At 48.3% G+C, this 23,706-nt stretch overlaps 1 protein-coding gene across 5 annotated transcripts in view; it reads left to right on the forward strand.

Moving 5' to 3' along the window:
* Positions 1-21,846: 21,846 nt before the first annotated feature.
* The window catches only part of LOC136620534 (zinc finger protein 84-like), a 28,134-nt gene continuing 26,274 nt past the window's right edge, over positions 21,847-23,706 (forward strand). For all 5 annotated transcript variants that reach the window (XM_066595385.1, XM_066595382.1, XM_066595381.1 and 2 more), the window contains exon 1: positions 21,847-22,015. The gene's annotated coding sequence lies outside the window, so the exon portion shown is untranslated. The remainder of the gene's footprint in view (positions 22,016-23,706) is intronic.

The following is a 23,706-nucleotide window of genomic DNA, read 5'->3' on the forward strand; positions in this document are numbered from 1 at the left end:
AATAGGTTGTCAAGGGACAATAGCAGTAGTCTATGTGAAATGTGTAAGGTAAATGAGAAGTATAGACGAATGGGTTGCCAAAGGGGCAATAGCAGTAGTCTATGTGAGACCATAGCCATTGTGAGAAGGCTACAGGAAAGAATTAACTCCGTGCGACACGTAAAAAGTGGTTAGATGACGTCATGGGACACAGGGGTGTCCAGGAACTTTACTTCTTATCTTTCTATTACTTTCTCTTTGATATTGTGTTATAGAGTAACTAAGAATATGAAGAGGGCGGCCGCCTACTAACATAATGTACTATTTGTATTGCTGTCTTATATTGCATGAAGCGAATGTGTGAGTGATTGAGATGAGTGGAATAAATAAATAAATAAATTAAAAGTCCTAGTTGTAAAGAATTATGTGATAAAATACGGACAAAATCAGCTAAAAGATCAGCAGAAATACGGATTATCCGCTGCTGAAGTCTGGTTAAAAGAAGCCCCAAACTGTCACGCCCGTATAAAAATAGACGCCCGACAGTTTGATGAACAATTCAAAGGGTTAATGGGGAGTTCCAATTGAATGAAAAATAGAGAGAGCAGATAGAATAATTCTATGGCCAGATTGGAGTTCTGTAGAAGGAAATTAGAATGGGAGGGGAGGAGATGGTAGACCCCTTCCATAGTATAATCAGGGGGCATGAGAGATGATCCTAATGCTGCATATAATCAGCCATTAAGGAACACGTTAGTAAGTGCAGTAAAGAAGGAAATAGGAGGTTATATAATGAGATACATAGTTACCCTGAGGATGGGATCGTTGCAGGATGTTTTGCAATATGCAAAACATGCAGAAAAGTGTTACAAAGAAAAGGGTGAGAAAGTGAGGTTTTTTTTATATACAGGGAGAGGAATGTGATATGATGGTTCAAGTAAGTCAGAGAGGTCATTGGACAGCGAGAGGATGTGAAAGTAGAGACAGAGGAAGAAGCAGAGGAAGGATGCAGCTCGGGGATTTAAATGTGTGTTTGAATAATGGAAGTCTAGTGATTTTGCCTGAGAGTGCCCTGAGAAATAATGTTCTCAGCGACCTTGGGGAAAAATGACTAGGAGGGGTGGATGTACAACACTTGGAGGCTCTCATGGCAATCTCCACTGCCTGAGATAGATCTCCAGGTGAATGGGCGGATGATTACTTTCCTGGTGGGCTCAGGAGCGACCAGGGCATTAATACATCCCAATATGTAGCCAATGTAAAATGTATTAATAGTCATATCCTGGTAAGAGGGGTTAATGGCCGGACCCACAGGGAATCCCTCTCTGAACCAGTTATAACAGACCTAGAGACAAATAAGCCTGTGAAATGTCAGATTATATAGTCCCGAATATGTCCAGTAAATGTGTTGTAATGAGATATTATGATAAAATTAGGTATACCTTCACCAGAGTACCTCAGGGCTGCTGTGAATCTCCAACAATTGTCTCCCAGGCTATGTCAGTACACTTAGCCCAGTTCCAGCCTCTTAGAGGTAGTCAGCGACTACTGCATGTTGGTAGTCAGCAGCAGACAGTGGAGAGAATTGTGGGGGGGACACAGTCGCACTCTTGAGGTTTATTTATGAGCAAGGCCATAAAAGTAAACAGGTAGAAACTCCAATACGGTCAGCAAACGGTTAAATATTTGGGGTATAACCTGTCAGATGAAGGTAGGCAAGCAATTCTGGAGGTCCCAAAACTATGAGCAAATGATGTCCTCTTTGGGAATGACAATGTTACATGTGCTGCTGGGATATGTTGTTCTATTGTGTTTCCAGCAGCACAGCACTCTCAGGGTTAATGATTGAGCTGGCTGGGTGTGGTACTGTCTGCTAGCCAATCCCCTGGTCAGTCTATATGGCCCCTCAGGTGGGCCGTCATGAATGCTTGTCTGGTGAGGTTTGCAGTGTGACTTGGTTCATGTCCATTTGTACGTTTATATTCTGTCAGTTTTGTGTTAGCTTGCTGTGTGTCCTGCTATCGGTGTCCTGTCCTGTTGCAGCGTTCTGTGTGAATGCTGTCTGGTTCTGCTAGACTCCTGGTTAGTGTAGGGACTAGCAGTATAACCAGGAGCCGTGAAGTGGCCTGCTAGCTTTCAACATCTTGTACAACATGTCAACTAATACCTGGTATTTATATTCAGCTTCCAATCTGTTACTAGTGATTGCATGTTGTATGCAGTGTATTCTGGGTCTGTCATGTGGCATGTGAATGCATCCTGTTCTGGTGTGTGGCTCCTAGGATCAGCTAGGGCCCAGATCCGAAGACCGCTGGGCTGCCCTTATTAGGGCAATGTCCCCGCTTAGGTAGGGCCACTATCATCCTCCCTTGTAGCACAGGGTCAGTTGCCTGAAACCGGTGTGAGTCCCGTGTGACCCTGGTGATACCCGTGTGCGTCCCCTTTGGTCATGATCATGTGGGTTCCGTGCTTTGCTTGCCCACACGATCGTAACAGACAAACTTCTATAGCTCCTGGATCTCAAATTCTGCATCTCTGACAGCACTTCTTACCAGAATCATCTATGATGACCCTCTGGCTGCAGCGGGCAGGATCCAGTGAGATGGGCTGTACATCTCCGTTAAAAAAAAAAAAAAAAAAAAAAGGCTATCTTACCTAAATCGTTCTTCAGATGTGCAGCAGTTTTGAGCCATGGCCTGTGTCATGTCTCAACAGGGGGGATGGTGGCACTCATATGGGAAGTATTCACAGCCTAGGGGTTTACAAACTACTCTAAAAAAAATTTTTTTGTCTTGTATTATTTGTGCTAAACAATGCAGAAGGGAGTATAAGACAGGAGGGGGCGCCGTCCGACACATGGGGGATGCTGGGAGAGCTCTGAGTGTAACTTCTATAGAAGGAGTGACGAGCGCCATACTGGTAGATCTGCTCCCTGACCTACTGACTGCAATCCCTGCTAGCCATCATAAACCGCTCCTGCAGTCACACCGTTTCTGCCGTCACACGGCTAAATGTCTGACCATTGTCTATGTGTATAGCATCCCTCACTCTTCACTTCGCCATACCGTGCACATCTTCACCCCGCCATACTGTGCACATCTCCAGCCCTTTACCTTCTGTATCACCCCATTACCTGTAGTATGTAAGCTGGTTGGAGCAGGACCCGCACCCCTATTGTTTCCACCAACTGATTACTATGTAACCGTGGTTCTGTAATGTTTGTCCTTTTGTCTTTCTGTATCCCCCGTCTATGCAAGCGCTGCGGGATATGTTGGCGCTATACACAAAGATTATTATAGATGTGTGTCAGATGAGGGACTTGTTGGCATTGCACACAAAGGGGTAAGGCGTGGCTAGATGCTTGCCTGGCTTGATAGTACTCCTAGTCAGGCCACGTCCCTGACGGCCATCTTGGTGCTAGTCATGGCCTGCGGCCATTTTAGTACTTGCTGTAAGACCTTCAGCCACCGCCCAGACGCCATCTTGGCTCCTTACATCCCATAGCTGTACCTTCTACCTGGCATCCCAATGCTTGCACTTGTAGTACACTACACCAGTGATTAGTGCCTCCTCTGAACTGCATAGGAATAGTCAGCAGCCTCCATCACTGTCCTCTGTGTGTTGATGATATGTTGTCTACCTTATTAAGTGTGTGCTATAAGGTGGGGTCAGCTCACAAATGGTTAAATCATCTGTTACATGGGAATGCTTGTTTCACCCCCACCTTTCAGCTTTAGAGTTCAGTGAGAAAAAGGGAGGGGGGGAGTGTGACTGACTCTAGCCATGCTCTGCTTGCTTGATATGAATAGACCTGTAATGAAGATGATCATGGATGAAGTTTAGTATAAACCTGTGTGAACAGGGAACGTCCATTCTTGCTGTTATTTGTGTACATGTCAGTTCTGTGATTGGTTTGCAGTGATTTTGATTGTTAAATGGTGTTTTCAATGTGATAATGTCATGTAAGATATAATAATAATGAAGTTGTTGATAATGTGAGAGCTGAGTGTCCCTATTACGGGAAGGATAGCACAAGGATGCTGCAGTTATCTGTAGGAGTCCAGCCACAGCTAAAGCTCTGTTTATCTTACTCCATCACCTCTCCTTGATAAGAGAAATTCCTGAGGGGGGTTGTTAACGTTGGAGGACCAAGCGACTGCAGATGATTGGAGTAGTAGTAGTTGTGTGAATCTTAATGTTATGCAGTAAATATTGTGTATAGAGAATGTTATTAATAATTATATGAGGTAGAAAGACTTGACCCCACGATAGATAAAAGTTAATGACAAGTCCTCACGCTGTGATGAACGTAAAATGTGTGATTAAGCTTCTTAACTGTACCTACCCCCCACAGATAAGTGATCCATGTTATACATAGAGTTTGCTGCTTCCACCTGTGAGCTGGGACCAAATACCTGCTGTTGCCTCTGATCCTGGGGTCATGCTTGCTTCGCGCTACCTGGTAATGGGACTGAGGCAGACTACGGGAGACTGCCTGAGGGATGCTGTGCGGAGAGGAGAACCGTAAGGGCACGCTGTCTCTGGGATATGGCCTGAGCTACAGAGAGCACGCACAGACGTGTGATGGTTGTGTGGTGACCGGGCCTAGAACAGGTGCCAGGTACAGCCCCTAACGGGATTGTGCTTGGTACAACTGATAATGCCTATATACCTCATGACCTCCGAGGGCAACAGCAAGGGCCGTGTCCGGAGAACTAGGGACACCTCTCCCAAAGGTTCCTCTGACCCATCGGGGTCCCAAGGGGGTACCGGACGAGTATGGGACGAGAAATCGGATGGCTGCAGGGGGTTTGAGTCTCTTCTTGCATGGTGGGTAACAGTGAATAAAAATGTAGACTGGATTATATATATATTATAACCAACAGAGATTTGTTAATTATACAAGAGATGCAATCAAGGGCCTAGAGGAACAACTAGGACACACCTTACACTCATTGCATGGCAAAATAGAATGGCTCTTGATATGTTACTAGCAGAAAAAGGAGGAGTTTGTAAAATGATTGGAGGATATTGTTGTACTTTCATTCCTAATAACACAGCACCTGATGGTAGTGTTACTCGAGCACTGGAAGGGTTAAATGCATAATAAAATGAACTAGCTGATAACTCTGGCATAGACAATCCATTCACAGACTGGTTGACAGCTTGTTCGGACACTGGTCACAAGTCATATACTCCACATTAGTCTCTATGTCAGTATTTGCCTCCATTCTAGTACTTTGCGGTTGCTGCTGTATCCGAGGACTGTTACAAAACCTTATTATTATTAACACTTCCATCACCAAAACTATGTTCCAAAATATACAAGATGACGAAGAACAGGATGATTTACTGGGTCAGGTGACCACCTCTGTCTGACAAGTGATGGTTAAAAGTTCTATGAAGAAAGCACCATTTTTCTTTGATGATTTTGAAGTGTGACATTTTGATTCCAGTGCGTTCTGATTGTACGGGAGGATTGCTCTAATAACTGATGGACATTTCGATAAATAAGATTTTATATCATGATGGACAATCATTTATATATGAAGAAAGAAACATCAATCTCATAATAAATCAAGGCCAAGCTTCTCTTGGAGGCGGGCCTAATTGTGGGTACAATTGGTGGAATGACTTTATATATATATATATATATATATATATATATATATATATATATATATATATAAATGTAATGCTTTTATATGAAATAATTATATACTTAGTCTTGAAGTGTGAACCCAGGCGTCCTGGTAATAAAGCTTCGGGCCGTAGCCAGGGGGTCTGTGGTAGAGTCATTATATATGTGTATTTACTATTATACTGTGTTGATGTATTGATCTAAAGTGGGGAATGTTAAGAAAATTGTAGATCAATGTATCAGTTAATTATTCTATATTGCCTTGTAGAGCATGATACTGGTATGAGTAGTGAAAGGGTTAAAATATAACCCTTCTTTAGGCCTCCATGTCTTCTCAGGAAAGATGATAGTCTACTAGACCCCCCATGTATGCATATCTATAGACAGGAAGCTACACACTACAGGGGGTAAGTCTGTAAAGTATTACATGCATTCCTTTCTCCTGAATTCATAGTGGTCTCATTGTATGTAATAGATACACCCTAGAAGGTGTAACTTATGTTAATCATTTTTTATCTTAAGCCTATCATATATTCTATCCATCTTGAAGGTATATACGTTTTGCTATGATGTCATTTAGGCTATATATGCTTTGTCCACCTCAGAATAAAGCAGAAATTATTTGATACCACATAAGTGGTTTGATTTGAATTTCTCCTGAGCTCAGATTACTACACGGAATCTGATAGTCTTCTTCTTGAAAACAAATTCTCTCTACAGAAAGAGACAGCTTGGCCCACTGCTGAGGGTACCCATGCTGCTTGCCTGTCATCCTTTCAGTGTGTATGGCCTGAGGAGGAGGAGGAGGATCCTGAAAGTGATCTTCCTAGTGAGGACAGCCATGTGTTGCATACAGGTACCCTGGCACACATGGCTGACTTCATGTTAGGATGCCTTTCTCGTGACCCTCGCGTTACACGCATTCTGGCCACTACGGATTACTGGGTGTACACACTGCTCGACCCACGGTATAAGGAGAACCTTTCCTCTCTCATACCCGAAGAGGAAAGGGGTTCGAGAGTGATGCTATACCACAGGACCCTGGCGGACAAACTGATGGTAAAATTCCCATCCGACAGCGCTAGTGACTGAAGGCGCAGTTCCGAGGGCCAGGTAGCAGGGGAGGCGCAGAGATCAGGCAGCATGTACAGCACAGGCAGTGGAACACTCTCTAAGGCCTTTGACAGCTTTCTGGCTCCCCAGCAAGACTGTGTCACCGCTCCCCAGTCAAGGCTGAGTCGGCGGGAGCTCTGTAAAAGGATGGTGAGGGAGTACGTAGCCGATCGCACGACCGTCCTCCGTGACGCCTCTGCCCCCTACAACTACTGGGTGTCGAAGCTGGACACGTGGCCTGAACTCGCGCTGTATGCCCTGGAGGTGCTTGCTTGTCCTGCGGCTAGCGTCTTGTCAGAGTGGGTGTTTAGTGCGGCTGGGGGAATCATCACAGATAAGCGTACCCGCCTGTCAACCAACAGTGCCGACAGGCTTACACTCATCAAGATGAACAAAGCCTGGATTTCCCCAGACTTCTCTTCTTCACCAGCGGACAGCAGCGATACGTAAGCAATACATAGGCTGCACCCGCGGATGGAAGCATTGTTCTCTATCACCATCAAAAACGTGGACCTTTTAGCTTCATCAATCTGTGTATAATATTCATCCTCCTCCTCCTGCTCCTCCTCCTGAAACCTCACGTAATCACGCCGAACGGGCAATTTTTCTTAGGCCCACAAGGCTCGGTCATATAATTATTGTAAACAATTTTTATACGTTTCAATGCTCATTAAAGCGTTGAAACTTTCACCTGAACCAATTTTTATTTTAACTGGGCTGCCTCCAGGCCTAGTTACCAATTAAGCCACATTAACCAAAGCGATTAATGGGTTTCACCTGCCCTCTTGGTTGGGCATGGGCAATTTTTCTGAAGTACATTAGTACTGTTGGTACACCAATTTTTTGGGGCCCTCGCCTACAGTGTAATCCAATTAATTTTTTGCCCACCTGCATTAAAGCTGACGTTACATCAGCTGTGCTGGGCACTGCAATGGGATATATTTATGTACCGCCGGTGGGTTCCAGGGAGCCACCCATGCTGTGGGTCCACAGGGAGTTGTAACTGCATGTGTCCACTTCTAAAGAACCCCAGTCTGACTGGGGCATGCAGTGTGGGCCGAAGCCCACCTGCATTTAATCGAACGTTACCTCAGCTGTGATGGGCACTGCAATGGGATACATTTATGAACAGCCGGTGGGTTCCAGGGAGCCACCCATGCTGTGGGTCCACAGGGAGTTGTAACTGCATGTGTCCACTTCTAAAGAACCTCAGTCTAACTGGGGCATGCAGTGTGGGCTGAAGCCCATCTGCATTAAACATGACATTACCTCAGCTGTGATGGGCAATGCAATGGGATATATTTATGTACCGCCGGTGGCTTCCTGACACCCACCCATGCTGTGGGTCCACACGGACTTCACAATAGGGAGTTGTACCTGCCTGTGTCTATGAATTAAAAACCCCGGTCAGGTTGGGGCATGCAGTGTGGGCCGAAGCCCACCTGCATTTAATCGGACGTTACCTCAGCTGTGATGGGCACTGCAATGGGATACATTAATGTACAGCCGGTGGGTTCCAGGGAGCCACCCATGCTGTGGGTGCACACGGAATTCCCATTGCGGAGTTGTACCTGCCTGTGACTATTTATAAAAAAACGCGGTCTGACTGGGGCATGCAGACACCTTGACAGAATGAATAGTGTGTGGCACATAGGTTCCCCATTGCTATGCCCACGTGTGCAGCTCCTGATGGCAGTGGCACAGGATTATATTTCTCATTGCTTCTGTACAGCATTGTGGGCTATCGCCCCGCCCCTTTTAAAGAGGGTCGCTGCCTAGCCGTGCCAACCCTCTGCAGTGTGTGCCTGCGGTTCCTCCTCATGGCAGACGCACTTATAAATAGACATGAGGGTGGTGTGGCATGAGTGCAGCTGAAGGCTGCGCAGGGAAACACTGTGGTGTGCGCTGTGGACACTACGTCGTGCGGGGGGGGGGGGGGGGATGGGTTTGGCAGCATGTAACCCAGGAGAAGTGTCAGCGGAGTGTCATGCAGGCAGTGATTGTGCTTTGTTGGAGGTAGTGTGGTGCTTAGCTAAGGTATGCATTGCTAATGAGGGCTTTTCAGAAGTAAAAGTTGTTGGGAAGGGGGGGCCCACTCTTGCCGCTATTGTGGCTTAATAGTGGGACCTGGTAACTTGAGATGCAGCCCAACATGTAGCCCCTCGCCTGCCCTATCCGTTGCTGTGTCGTTCCCATCACTTTCTTGAATTGCCCAGATTTTCACAAATGTAAACCTTAGCGAGCATCTGCGATATACAAAAATGCTCGAGTCGCCCATTGACTTCAATGGAGTTCGTTACTCGAAACGAACCCTCGAGCATCGCGATAATTTCGTCCCGAGTAACGAGCACCCGAGCATTTTGGTGCTCGCTCATCTCTATTAAAGGGGTTGTCTCGAGGAAGCAGTGAATTTTTTTTTTTGCCCAGTCCCCCTAATTAAGCATACATTACTAAGCCCCCCTGTAAATGACTTTTCTAGCTGGTTTGTACTTACAGTTCCAGCGTTTCAGCAACTTATAAAAACTTTCCCAAGATGGCCGCCGGCTTTTTTCCCGTCGCTTACTGTAGCCCGACGTGCGCGCTCCCGAGACGCTACCAGCTGTGTCTCCCTGACAACCAGACGCCCCGCAGCCGCCAACCGGACCCACCGCAGCTGCCGACCACGGCACACAGTCACCCACCGCCAGGCAGCAGGTAACCGGCGCTAGACCCCTGACAACAGATGAAAACCCCCCCGGCAGAGCGGCAGACCCCCCGGCAGAGCGGCAGCCCCCCCGGCCCAGCGGCAGCCCCCCCCCCGGCACAGCGGCAGACCCCCCGGCAGAGCGGCAGCCCCCCCCGGCACAGCGGCAGACCCCCCGACAGAGCGGCAGCCCCCCCCCCCCCCGGCAGAGCGGCAGACCCCCCCGGCACAGCGGCAGACCCCCCCGGCACAGCGGCACCCCCCCCCCCCCGGCCCATCACTTACCTGGGCGGCAGGACGGCGGGACAGCTGGGCGGCTTCTCAGGACAGCTGGGCGGCTCAAGTTTCTGCACCTTCCTCTAAGAGAGGATGGTACAGAATGGCCGCTCCAGCACGCTCCCGAGAAGATACAGCTCGTCTCCGCATGCGCAGAAGAGCTGTAGCGGCGAGCACACTGAAGCGGCTCGTGCTCAGAGCAGAAGACCGGACTGCGCAAGCGCGTCTAAAAAAAGCAAGCCGCCAGCGAATTTAGACGGAACCATGGAGACGGGGACGCTAGCAACGGAGCAGGTAAGTGAATAACTTCTGTATGGCTCATATTTAATGCACGATGTATATTACAAAGTGCATTAATATGGCCATACAGAAGTGTATAACCCCACTTGATTTCGCGAGACAACCCCTTTAATTAACTTAAAGATTTGGTTCATTACACATGAAAATTAAAAGCCGCTCTTTCAGTTCCCGTACACTCAGTGTTTCTCCACAGAAAAACACAGGCGGAGTTCTGCCGATTGCTGACGGGGATTTGATCCTGACACTTTTTAGCCATTTTGCTCACTGGATGGGTCACCTTATTTTCATTGGACTACTAAAATTAATTTTGCAATTTTTTCCCGTAGGGCTGTTTTTCATCTTATAGAAATGTTTTTGTTTTTGTTTTCCTAGAGCTAATCTGCATAAAAACTTGTATAAAAAAGTTGTTTAAATTGACAGGTTTTTATCTTAGTATAAATTTACAAATGTTAAAAATAAAGTTTAAGAAATGCGTTAACTATTTAGTTGTCATATATTTTGTATTGTCTTACATTACTAGATGTCTATGGTGAAAGTCTGGTTGGTGTCTGTTTTTTGTTTTGTAATTTGTTTATATGTGTTGTTTTTTTTTAACATATGTTCTCTATGACAATAAATGTTCCCCAGAGGTTTTTTATAATGTGCTGTTGCAGCTAATAAACAGAACTGCTAATATACATTGTTCTATATCATTGTGCTTTGCTGTCACCTTGTGGCAATTGTATACAATAGAACCTCAACTAACGACATTTATCCATCCGGAAGCAATGGACTTTAGTAGAAATCAGTGTTGGTTCAGGACATTATATCCATAGGAATTAATGTAAATCCAATTAATTGGTTCTAGACGTTCCAAAAAACACACCAAACCCCATTTAATAGAGAATAACTCTGCTCCATAATACCAAAAACAATAACAATACTGAATGAATATAAAACACAACTGTAAAGAATAAATTACCTTGCAGGGACATCATTATAGCAGTACGTATCACTGTGTTATCTGTCGTTTGACATAGGACTGCAGAGACATCATTATAGCAGTATGGATCACTGTGTTATCTGTGGTTTGACATAGCACTGCAGGGACATCATTAGCAGTATGTATCACTGTGTTTTCTGTGATTTGACATAGCACTGCAGGGACACACCCCTTCACTTCCAGTTGCAGGGTGTGGTTCACTTGTGAGCAGGTGCTTGCAGCTCCAGGTCTCTCTTTCTCCTCCAGGGCCTGGGACTTTTTGCTCTCTCCTACCCAGGAGGGAGTGAGGTCCTGGGCTATGGCTAGAGGGAGGACTACTACCCCCACTCTCCGGAGCCAGCCGGCGGAGGATGGGGATGCTTCACAACCGGCTACCCAGGAGGGGCTGAGGAGATCTACCAGGAGACGCAGCGATGTGTCTCCTGCACCCCTCCTGGAGACCACCCGAGGTGGCCGTCGGGCTAGCCAGGGTGAGGGACGGCGGCCCTCCGGGACCTCGGCTGCTGGGACTTCCAGCAAAGGCCCTCCTGGAGCCAGGCCAGGTACTCCTGGGGGAAACCCCAGTCCTACCATCGAGCACTGGGGGACACTGCGGCCTAGGGAGGATGTAACCGTCTTTGCTGCCAGGCTCGCTTCAAGGACCCAGGAGTACCGTGAGGCCGGTGGCACCATCAGAAGGCTTTAGGAGGAGTTAAAGGCAGCCAGGTCCCTGGCCAACAATTCAGGTGGGTCAAGGAGGGCCCAATACAACCAGGCCGTCCAGGAATTGAAAAGCGAGATCCTCACCCTGGTTGAGAGGAGGGCGGACATCTTAAGGGGTGCAGGTCCGTTCGCAGAGAAGTTGGTGAATGGTGACCGGTTTGAAGGGTCTCAGCCGGCTCTGGCTGGGGTCTGTGAGGATATGAAGGGCCTAGTGTCCAAGATGGAGCAGGCCCCTGCTGGAGAACTGCAGACAGCGGATAGTCAGCAGTCCCTGTGCAGTGACCTTCCAGCTGGGCAAGCTACTATTATTTCAAGCTCAGACTCCTCTGGGGAAGAGGGTGAGGACAGCGGCCCAGGGGGGCAACTAATGGCGTACATAAGTCACCTGGAATCCCCTGGAGGCCTGGAGGGTCTCTATTTTGGCAATGACCTTCCTGAGCGAGACCCCCAGGCTAAAAAGAAGAAAAGTGGCAAAAAGATCACCCAGGTGGAGTACAGGTACGTCAGCCTCCCTGGGCAAGCCTCTGAACCAGGGGAGGGGGGTAGCTGCATGGGTAGCCCCCAGGTCCGACCCAGCCTGGACTCTGCTAATGTGGGTTCAGTGCAAAGGAAGGGGGAGAGTACTAGGCATCCTGATCCAAACACCCCCTCGGTTCGTAATAAAAGGAGGGGTGACGGGCAGAAGCTGGTGTCTGACAGTGAGATTCCTAAGAGTGGGGGTCATCCGGCGTCGGATGATCTAGGTAAAATATCAAAAAAGGCTGCGAAGGTGGGGGGTCATCCGGCGTCGGATGATCCAGATACAATGACAAAAAAGGTTGCGGAGGTGGGGGGTGCACCGGCATCAGGTGGCCCCCAGAAAGGCCCTGCGGCGGGCCTAAGTAAGGGGGGTCTCCCGGCGTCGGGTGATCCCAAGAGTTCAGGGAAGGTGGAGGAAAAGATGGGGGGTCATCCGGCGTCGGCTGGCCCCCCGAAGGGCCCTGCGGTGGGCCTGGATAAAGGGGGTTGCCCGGCGTTGGGTGGCCACCAGAAAGGCCCTGCGGCGGGCCTAAGTAAGGGGGGTCTCCCGGCGCCGGGTGATCCCAAGAGTTCAGGGAAGGTGGAGGAAAAGATGGGGGGTCATCCGGCGTCGGCTGGCCCCCAGAAAGGCCCTGCGGCGGGCCTAAGTAAGGGGGGTCTCCCGGCGCCGGGTGATCCCAAGAGTTCAGGGAAGGTGGAGGAAAAGATGGGGGGTCATCCGGCGTCGGCTGGCCCCCAGAAAGGCCCTGCGGCGGGCCTAAGTAAGGGGGGTCACCCACCAGCAGGTGATCCCATAGGTTCACGGAAGGTGGGGGGGTCATCCGGCGTCGGGTGGCCCCCAGAAAGGCCCTGCGGTGGGCCTGGAAAAAGGGGATTGCCCGGCGTCGGGTGATCCCAAACATCCTGGGAGTTTGGGGGGCCATCCGGCGTCGGGTGGCCCCAATAAGGGCCCTGCGGTGGACCCTAAAAAAAGTGGAGACCCAAAACGCCGGAATTCCTTTGCCGGGGTTACACGAAATATGATGGCAGGAGGCGGAGCCAAAGGTCGTGAATGCGTGGCTGGAAGTCCCTTTCCCCCCAGTGCTAAGGGGGGTGGGTCTGGAGGCTCGGAGGGGACTATATTTAAGAAACCCACCCTGGGTTGCTCCCCTGCAGGCAAGGGGGGAGCGGCTGGGAAACCTCCGAGCCACCAGGTGCCCCTTACTCTTCCGGCCAAGAGAGAAGCCATTACCGGTCTGGTCGCAAAGAATAGGGAGAATGATGAGCGTGAGAGTATGGAAGGCATGGAGGTGTGTGAAAGGGATGAAGGGAGCAACATCATGGTGAGAGGTGTGCGTGAGGGAGAGTCCAGGGGTGTGGGGAATTTAAATAATACAAGATTAAATGTTGGGGTGTCTGCTGGTGGAGGAGTATCGGAGGGAGGTACAGGTAAATTTACAAAAGTCACAAGTGAGGGTGGAGTGTCTGGTGGTTTGGGGAGGAGTGGGGGCCCTGGTCCAGCTGCCGCCCCGGCGGTGACTGCTCCTAGAAGCTACGCTAGTGTTGCCGCCGGGGTAAGTGGGGGACCTTCACCTCCCGGCTTCAGGGACCCCAGGTCACACGAGCTATTCCTATCCGCCTTAAAGAGGGGAGAGAGGTCGGTCACTATAGAGGGTGAAAAGCACGACCTATCCTTTTGGATAGATAGGTTTGGCACAGAGCAAAGGCAGGGAGAAGAGGCATGGTCGCTTCCTACAGCCGGGCAGGGGGGGTCCAGAAGGAATGTGGTTCGTCTCCGATGGGGAGGCAGTGAAGCCTGCCCTAACCGTGCTAGGGTGGTGGAGCTTCTCCTCGGGATGGAATTCAGGGTGAGTGACATCTTTGCCCTGATCCACCCCTTTGGGACCTCCCTGTTTGATGTTAGCTTCGTGAGACCAGAGGGGCTCGAGCTCTTCTGGTCAAAATACGAGCTGGCTCAGACGGAGCCCGAGTGGCGGGATTTTGCAGTTCAAGCAATTACCCGCCAGAATGACACTAAGAGAGTGACCTTCTGACTAGTAACGAGTCTCTCTCTTATGTTGACATCATGACCTGGATGGGCAGGTATGGGGAGATTCTCCATCCTCCCCAGAAAAACAGGGACGCACACGGTATCTGGTCAGGGGCCTGGACTTTCATGGTAAAGTTGAAACGTGCAGGTAATTCCGTTACCCACATCCCTTCTTCTGCGTTCCTGGGAAGGGACAGGATTCTGGTTTTCTACCAGGGGCAGCCGAAGGTCTGCCACAGGTGCGGGGACCCCACACATTTCAGCGCACAGTGTAAGGTGCTGGTGTGTGCGCTGTGTGGGGGCAGAGACCACCCATCCTCCTCCTGTGGCAGCATTCGGTGTAACCTGTGTGGTGCTTTAGGGCACCCATTCAGTCGTTGTCCCTTATCCTGTGCCAACATCGGCCGAGCCCAGTCAGAGGGCCAGCGGGGCCGTCGCTCCGGGGGCGAAGCTGGTGGCAGCAGGGAGGAGGAAGAGCTACGGGGTCTCGGCGGGGTGCCTGGCCAGCCAGGGCAGGAGGGGAGTCGAGCTGCTGAGGCCCCAAGGAAAAGCGATGTGGATGAGGAAACCAGAAGGATGGAGAGAGAGGAGGTGGCTGCCAGTTCTGCCGGATCCTCCCGTGAAGAAAGTGCGGACGAGGAAAGCGAGAAATGGCAAAAGCAGAAAAAAAAGGGTAAGGGAAGAACAAGAAAGAAAAATAGGGGTTCTTCCTCTCTAGAGTGGGATGACTCGGTCCCACTCACTCTGGTGCAGATACCAAAGGAAGGCCCCATCAGTTCCCTTACGGTCGACCTCTCTAACCGGTACCAAGCTCTCAATAACACCTCCTCTTCCCTGCCAGGGGGAGAGGCTGGGGGTGAGGTACCGGAGGTGGTGGCGGAGATAATTGAGGAAGGAACCCCGGGGGACGCTGGGTCTCTTTCTGTGGGGGACCCGGTTTCTTCTGGGAAGGGGGCCACCCTGAAGCCGGAAGGTGAAGGTAAGGATGAGTGTGGTGATATGGATGTTTCAATTTCATTAAAAAGAAATAAAGGAGAGACCTCTTCTTCCGACAGGGAGGAGGGGGAGAGTAAGAGGAAAGCCATCCAGCTCAATCACCAATGATGGCGGCACTCACCCTGTTGACGCTGGCATCCATTAATGTTGCCAGCATTAAGTCAGATGCGGCTAGGTTTGCGGCCTTTGATTTTCTCAGCCGAGTTGAAGCTGACATTTTATTTTTGCAAGAGACCAGGCTGACAGATTTGTCGGTCATGAACAAAGCCAAGCGTGAGTGGAGGTGCGGAGCCTCCTATTGGTCTCTTGCGCCCGAGCCGTATAGCGGGGTGGCGGTCCTTTTTAAGACCGCACAGGTAGAATGCAGACGGGTTATCGAGCTGGAAATGGGGAGGTGCCTGATCTTGGATATTCTCATGGGAGGTCAAGAGTTGCGTCTTATTAACATCTATGGACCCCAGTCAAAGGAGGGGCGCAAAGACCTCTTTATGAGAATTAAGCCTTTCCTTTTTACAAGCCGGCAAGTGGTCTTTGGAGGAGACTTTAATAATGTCACGAGGCTCGGTGATAGAGGAGGTTCCAATAACCAGCCAGGCTATGATAGCGTCGCGTTAAATAGAGTAGTTAGTGAGGCACTCCTTGTGGATGTCCACGTTCGGCACACCCCAGGGCGCACGGGATTCACTTGGTTTAGAGGTAGTTATTGCAGGTCTAGGATAGATAGGTTTTATTTAAAGGAGGAAGCCGTCTCCTCACCGTTATCGGTGGTGGAGGTGGAGTTCTCCAACCACTGTATGATTCTTTTTTCTCTGAATGTCACAGAGACCCCTCGGATGGGCAAAGGTTTATGGAAGTTGAATTCGTCACTCCTGGAAGAAGCGGAAATAAGACGGTCCTTTGAGGATTTTCTTCAGAGCCAGGAACCACTACTGGGCCTATGCAGCAGTAAGTTAGAGTGGTGGGAGATGTTCAAACATCGGGTAAGAAGGTTCTTCCGACAGATCTCCAACCTCAGAAGCCTGAACAGAAAGCGTATGTATCAGAGCCTGAGGAGGAAACTCGAGCATTTGGTCTCGACTGGAGGTAGCCGCGAGGAGATCTCCAGAGTGAAATCCTTGCTCAAGAGATGTCAGTATGATAGACACGCATCTTTGGTTCTTGAGAGGGACTTTGGGAAGTACCGCTCGCCTGACCCCTACAAGAACTGTAAGATGTCAGTGAGTTGTAAATTGGTTACGGGTCTGCTAGACAGTACAGGCTCCCTGAAAAGGTCCAGATCAGGGATCCTGGAGGTCGTCAGATCCTTCTACTGACATCTCTTGGGCGGGAAAGAACTTAATCGGCACGGAATCTCGACTTTCCTGGCAGAAACCGTTCCCGAACCAGGAGTAGACCCCTCTCTTGGCGTTTTGACAGAAGCAATTACGGAAGATGAAGTCGGACTGGCGATTGATGGGCTCCGGTCCAAAAAGTCGCCAGGCCCAGATGGCTTAACAGCTGAGTTTTATAAAGCCTTTAAGGAAATTTTAGTTCCCCTCTTGACCGAGGTTTTTAATGAATGTCTATCCTTGGGCGTTCTGCCGGAGTCAATGAGGAAGTCGGCCCTAATTATTCTGTCAAAGGTTAAAGATTCGCTTTGGCGTCCCATAGCGCTCCTCAATATGGACAGAAAGATTCTAGCAAAAGTGCTGTTCAGTAGGTTGGTGAAATTTGCACCCCAGCTCCTTTCTGGGGCTCAGCACTGCTCTGTTCCCGGTCGAAGCACGTTTAGCGCCGTGCTGAGTGTCCGGGAGGCTGTGGAGCGGGGCAGGGCGGGTCTCTGGAAGGGGTTTTTACTTTCCCTGGATCAGGCTAAAGCTTTTGATCGAGTAAACCACGAGTACCTTTGGTCTATCCTTTTGAGGTACGGTCTGCCGGTGGGGTTCGTAAAATGGTTAAAAGCATTGTATTCAGGGGCTGAGAGTTTCCCGCTCGTGAACGGTTGGCCGTCCTTTTGTAGTCGGGTCTGGAGTCCGTCAGGGATGCCTTCTGAGCCCCTTTCTTTACGCGTTCGCTGTCGATCCCTTCCTCAGAAGGGTAGATGGGGGACCGTTGGCGGGGGTGAGGATGGAACTGGGGGTCCCGGACCCGGCCTTGGGGACAGTGGCGTACGCTGATGACGTTACTATCTTTGTCTCCTCTCAGGAGGAGGCGGGGTGGGTCAGGAGGTCTCCGGGTCAAAGATCAATTGGGAAAAGTGTGAGAGTCTCTGGCTGGGAGGGGGAGATCCTGCTTTTGATCTTCCGGACGCTCTCCCAGAACCCCAAGATTCCGCTAAAATTTTAGGCATCGATTTCGACCCAGGGAATTATCCCGAGAAAAACTGGGAAGGCAGATTGAGGAATGCCACTCAAAAGGTGGATCAATGGAAAGGGTGGTCTTTGACCCTGAGAGAAAGGGTTTGCTTGATCAAGACTTACCTGCTCCCTTTGTTAATGTGCCTGGGAAGTGTCTGCATTTTGCCAGAACCTCTTTGGTCATGGGTCTACAGCCTGTTCTTCTAGCTGTTATGGGGGAATAGGTTGAACCCAGTCAAGAGGGAGGTTACTTACCGTACGAGGAGACTAGGCGGGTTGGGTATAGTCAACCCAGTGGTATTCCTCATGAATACCTTTTTGAAAGCTAATATCGCAAACCTCTGGAAAGAGAGGGCTCCTCCGTGGGTATCCTCCTGTAAGGGATGGTTTCGGCCGTTCTTCCAGGAGTGGGAGACAGGAGGGTGTGTGAAGGACTTTCGTATACCGCACGGACATCTTCCGGCTTACGTTGCACCAGTTCTGAAGGTTTTATGCCAATGGGGGCTGACTGTGGGGGAAGTCAGGACGCTGGCCAGGCGTGTGCTGGACGAGAGGGTTTTGGCAACCCACTTTCAGAATCCATTGGCTCTCAGAGCCTGCCCAGGTGGGGATTTGAGGGTGGGTTTGTTTCTTTTAAATTCGGTAAGAATCCCCTCAAAGTATTGGGACTTGACCTGGCGCTGCTTCCATGGTAAGCTGTATGTGGGGGACAACTTGAAGCACAAGAACACCGAGGACAGAGGTTGTCCCCGGGAGGTGTGTGGCAACACTCTGGAGAGCATGGACCACTTCCTACTTCATTGTCCCTTTAATATAGAGGTATACAAGAGGGTAGGGGCTTCGATCGGTTGGCCTCGGCTGGCTGACCTTACCTACGCCGAGTGGTGTTATGGAGCATTCAGAGATCTGGGTGGCAGGGACCGCTGCACTTTATTTTTAGTAAGTCTAGTGGTTAGGTATTACACGTGGAGTGTACGGTGTATAGTATCGATGCAGCATAAAATCCTCGAGGACGAGGTAAGTGGGAATATTCTCGGTGACCTGGTGAAGGTGCGTTCTCTGGAGTTTGAAAGGTTGGGTAGGCCTGGAGCAGCCTTCCTTTGTAGGGGTTTTTGCTTTGGAGTTCCCTAGCCTGGAGAACTGTTTCCCGGTGGGGGGCTGGATTCTTTCACCCTAGATTTTTGTTTTGTTTTAAGTTATAAGTTGAATAAAAGGCTTACGGGACCCGAACCAGGGCTGAAGGTAACGGTTATTTTTGTTATTTTTCTGTATATTTAGGCTGTGGATTATTATGCATTATATGGTTTTGTGGGTGGTATTATGTGTTTATGGTTTTCTCGTGGGTGGTATCATGTTTCATGGGTGGTGTGTTTTCGTGGGTGGTATCATGTTTCATGGGTGGTATTATGTGTTTTCGTGGGGGGTATTATGTTGAGTTTTTGTGGGGGGTTAGTATTACGTTCTGTGTATTTAAAAAAACAAACAACTAAACTATGTTCATAAGCATGATTGGCAGGTATTGGCAGTGGACCAGGGGATGGGTAGAGGGTAATGCATGTGTAGTTTAGAGGGGAGGGGGAATAAAAATTTTTTTTTAAAAAATTTATATATATATTCTTGTTTTACTAATGTGTGTTTTTTCTCTGTTTAGTAGGTTGGAATATGCAGCACTCCGGGATTATGGAATAGGTTGTCTTGTTTTTGTTGTGATATGTTTTGTTATGTTATGTAAATTTTGTTGTGTAAATGGGATGTGTGAGATTGGGGATGCGGCCAGACCGGTTTTTTACTCCTGTACGGTTTCTATAAAATTTTGTAAATATGAATGTTTGGCTATTATTTCTTGCAAATATTTATTATTTTCTGTTATTTTTCCAAATATTTCAGTTTTGTAAATGTGTGTATATATGCTTATTGCGATTGTATTTGGCAATTTTTTCTGTTATTTTGCTATTTTTGTTATTACGCCCTGTAATGTTTTTTACTTTTATAATAAAAAGATTATCACTGGGTTATCTGTGCTTTGACATAGGACTGCAGTTTTTATTTGCAAACGTTTCTTTACTGTACTGTACTCATCTGTACAGTACTTACATTTTGCAGTACAGTGGGGATTCAGGAGGCAGGCAGCGTTCAGCCGGCACTTTGGGAATTCAGCTGCTGTACTGTGTCAGGAGGCAGGCAGACACAGCAATGTTCAGCCGACACTGTGCACTGTGGAGAGGGGAGGGGGAGGAGTAGGCGTGCGCTGCTGCAGGAGAAGCAGGAAGTGACTGGCATCAGCTGCGTGCCGGCTCACTGAACGGCACCCGGGGTCATGGAACAGTCAGCGCCCTTATCTGAGGAATGCAACTTTATTTGAGGGACTGCCGCTGCTATGACACATTGACGTAAGTTGAAAACAGCTTTACTTAAGAGCAATGCTACTCAAGAGTTTACTGTAGTTGTTATTGTAAACTACCACAATGCTTTTCTCCATGTAACCGCTCCTGTTTCTTGTGAAATCATATCCTGCCCCTAGGTAGCGCCATTTACTTTTTGCACAGGATAGACATCACAGACCTGCAGAGAAGATTTTTCTTTGACACTATCGACTTCATTACTCAAGCCGCAATCAAATAAATAATCTTCCTAAAGTTCACCATTTGATCTCCTTCCATGATTCTCCACATGCAAATGATTTCATTAGGAAAAGTGAATTATATATCGAGTTTGCCTATCTACCATTGCTTGTAGAGTGTCCTCACACTCACCAGAAGAACTACAGTGTCTACATGCATGTACATGCCAGGTAGAGTAGATACTCGACAGCTGGGCACTTGCTCTAACAGCAGGGACCGAAGAAACCCTTGGTCCCCGCTGTTTAACCCTTCACATGCCGCAGTCAGTGTGACCCCAACATGTAAAAGGCTCGTGGAGGGAAGGGGCTCCCTCTGTCACCCATCGGACTCCTGCGGTGTGATCGAAGTGTCCCAATGGGTTGCTATGGCAGTCAGAGGCTTGAATATAGCCTCCGAGTCTGCCAGCAATGTTGGCCTATGCCATTCAGTCTCTGATTGAGCCTCCTAGGCTTTCTAATGCACTACTACACTGAAGTACAGTAATGTATTAGAAGAATGATAAAATATGCTGATATTCAAGTCCCCTAGTAGGACAAATGCAGCGACACAAAAGAAAAACATTAAAAGTGGGGGTTTTTTGTGTAACCAAATGGCAAAACATAAAAAAATCTGTATAAACTTGGTATCATCGAAATCGTGATGACTCGGAGAATAATATTATCACATTATTTTGCACACTGGACATTGTAAAAATGAAATAAAGAAATATCAGAATTTTTTTTTTTTTTTTAAATCCCCCTAAAAAAATGTATAAAAGTTATATAACACATAAATAAGAGTATAGGAAATGTTTAAAAACATCCTAATTACTTATAGTGAGAGGTTCATTCTTCACAGAAATTAAAAGGGTTAGAAGTAGGAGAAAACCAATGTGGCTTAATAAAGATGTAAAGAGGCAATAAACAGCAAAAAGAAAGTGTTTAAACTACTAAAACAAGAAGGCACTGAAGAAGCACTAAAAACTTATAAGGAAAAAAATAAGTAAAAATCAGATAAAAACAGCAAAGATGGAGACTGGGAGACTAATTGCCAAGGAGAGTAAAACTAACCCTAAACTGTTCAACTATATAAATAGTAAAAAGATTAAAACTGAAAGTGTTGGCCCTTTAATAAATAATGTAGGAGAAATTGTAGAGTGATGAGATAAAAACAAATCTATTATATAGCCTTTTCTCCAGTGTGTTCATAGAGGAAAATCACATGTCAGATGAGATGCGGAGTGATAAAGTAAACTCTCCACTAAATGTCACCAGTCTAACCCAGGAAGAAGTGAAGAGCCATCTTAAAAAGATTAAAATAGACAAATCACCGAGTCCCGATGGCATACACCCCGGTTCTAAGGGAATAAAGTAATGTGATAGTCAGACCTATGTTTCTTATTGTATAATGGCAAGTTCTGTTCCACTGAATTGGCACATAGCTGCAGAGATATTGTTCCATCCTTCTTATTTACATTTTACCCAGAGGAGTAAGGATGGCCTTATAAGTCTCCTCACTCACCTTCTTGCTGCGCACCCTAAGGAGTGATGTTCCCCCTCCCGACCTGTTGGTGACTGCAATACCATCTGATGAGATCACATTGGTCACATGACAGGCAGCGACCGTCTCCACTGATAACTCCTCCCCCTCACATACAGATCACATGACCGTGACATCACCAAAGGTCCTGTAGTCACTAGGCTGTACCGTCTGCTGGAGAGTCATGGGAGCGGGGAATGTTACCTGACGGCAGACCTCCTTCTACCAACTCCACTCTAGTGCTGGTCGGGCTGCCTGGGACTTGTAGTCCGCTCGTCTTCCTTCTGACCCAGCAGGAGGTTTTCTGTCCGTGTAATTCAGTGAGTCTCGGGTTATTCTAGTTGTCCCGCCGCCCCGCCGTGTGAACAGACCTGTTATAAACAATGGCTTCTGTGTTGTGCGCCTCGCAATGTACAAATCCTGTGTGAGAATATCGGCCATGTAAACACGACCTGAAGGTGGTGATATCGGTGGGGCGGTGGTTGGCGTGTAAGGAATTGCGCACACAGCGTCCGTGCATGGGAGTACGGACCTGCCGCTGTACTGACCTTGGCCCGCCTGCGTGCTCAGTGCCGTACCGGGGTACCAGGGTACCGCTCTACAATTATGCCAACTGCACGTATTTGCGCTATGGTCATTGGGTTTTTGCGGTTTCCTGTGTGTTTTACTGAATTTTTGCGCATTAATAAACACAAACGCACTGCCATTGATTTTAATGGACAGGTCAGTTACATTAGTTTAATATGTGCTATGTTCGTGCGCAATACATGCGAAAATAAGGCATGCTGTGTATTTTGTTGTACAAGCGAAATGCGCGTGAGAAATATTCGCATGTAATTGAACCCAATGGGTTCTATTCACTGCATACTGTCCGCACAAATTTTGCGTGCACAAATCCGTTTGTGTGATTAGGCCCTTACCTGCGAAAATTTGCGGTTTAGCTTCAGGCCTTGTGCGCACATCATGTAGTTGTGATGTCAGAAATCAGAAGGAGTTTTTCCTTAAAGGGCTTTCATTAATTTAAAGGGAACCTGTCACCTTGGAAAGGCATCATAAACTAAGTCACGACCTGATGACCGCAAAGTCAATGGGCGACTACTCCCTGCTAAACCTCCTCGACCTCTCTGCTGCGTTTGACACTGTTGACCATGACCCCCTCCTCGCTATGCTTTACTCTATTAGCCTAAAGAACTCTGCTCTCTCCTGCTTCTCCTCTTATCTCTCTGACCGCTCTTTCAGCGTCTCCTTCGCTGGCTCTACCACCTCACCAATTCCCCTCGCTGTTGGGGTCCCTCAGGGCTTGGTCTTTGGCCCCCTCCTCTATCTATACTGCCCTAATTGGACAAAACATTGGCAAATTCGGCCTCGAACACCATCTCTACGCTGACGACATCCAACTATACACCTCTGAATCATTCCTCCAAAATATCACCGACTGTCTGTCCGCTCTAACACTATGTCCTCTCTTTTTCTCAAACTTAACCTCTCTAAAACTGACCTTCTCATCTTTTTGCCTTCCAGCCGACTTCCCCCCAACATCTCCATATCAGTAGCTGGCACCACCATATCCCACAGACAGCATATCTGTTGCCTTGGGGGTCACACTGGACTCTGACCTCTCTTTTACCCCCCACATCCAATCTCTAGCCCGAAAATGCCACCTGCACCCCAGAAATATTGCTAAAAATTGTTCAATCCTCACCACGGACACCCTAAAGACACTCGTTGTCTCCCTCATCCACTCTCGCATCAACTACTGCAACTCGCTGCTTATCAGCATTCCCCGCACCAGATTTTCCCCTCTCCAATTCATACTTAATGCAGCTAGACTCATTTTCCTATCCAGCCGCTTCTCAGATGCCTTTACCCTATTCCAGTACCTGCACTGGCTGGCCATCCACTGCAGAACTCAATTCTATTTGATCACCATGGCACCACACCACCGTACATCACTTCCCTCCTGTCCATACACAACCCAGCCCGCACACTCTGTTAGGCCAACATATTGAGA

This window comes from Eleutherodactylus coqui, chromosome 3 (genome assembly GCF_035609145.1).
Source record: "Eleutherodactylus coqui strain aEleCoq1 chromosome 3, aEleCoq1.hap1, whole genome shotgun sequence".
NCBI lineage: Eukaryota > Metazoa > Chordata > Amphibia > Anura > Eleutherodactylidae > Eleutherodactylus > Eleutherodactylus coqui.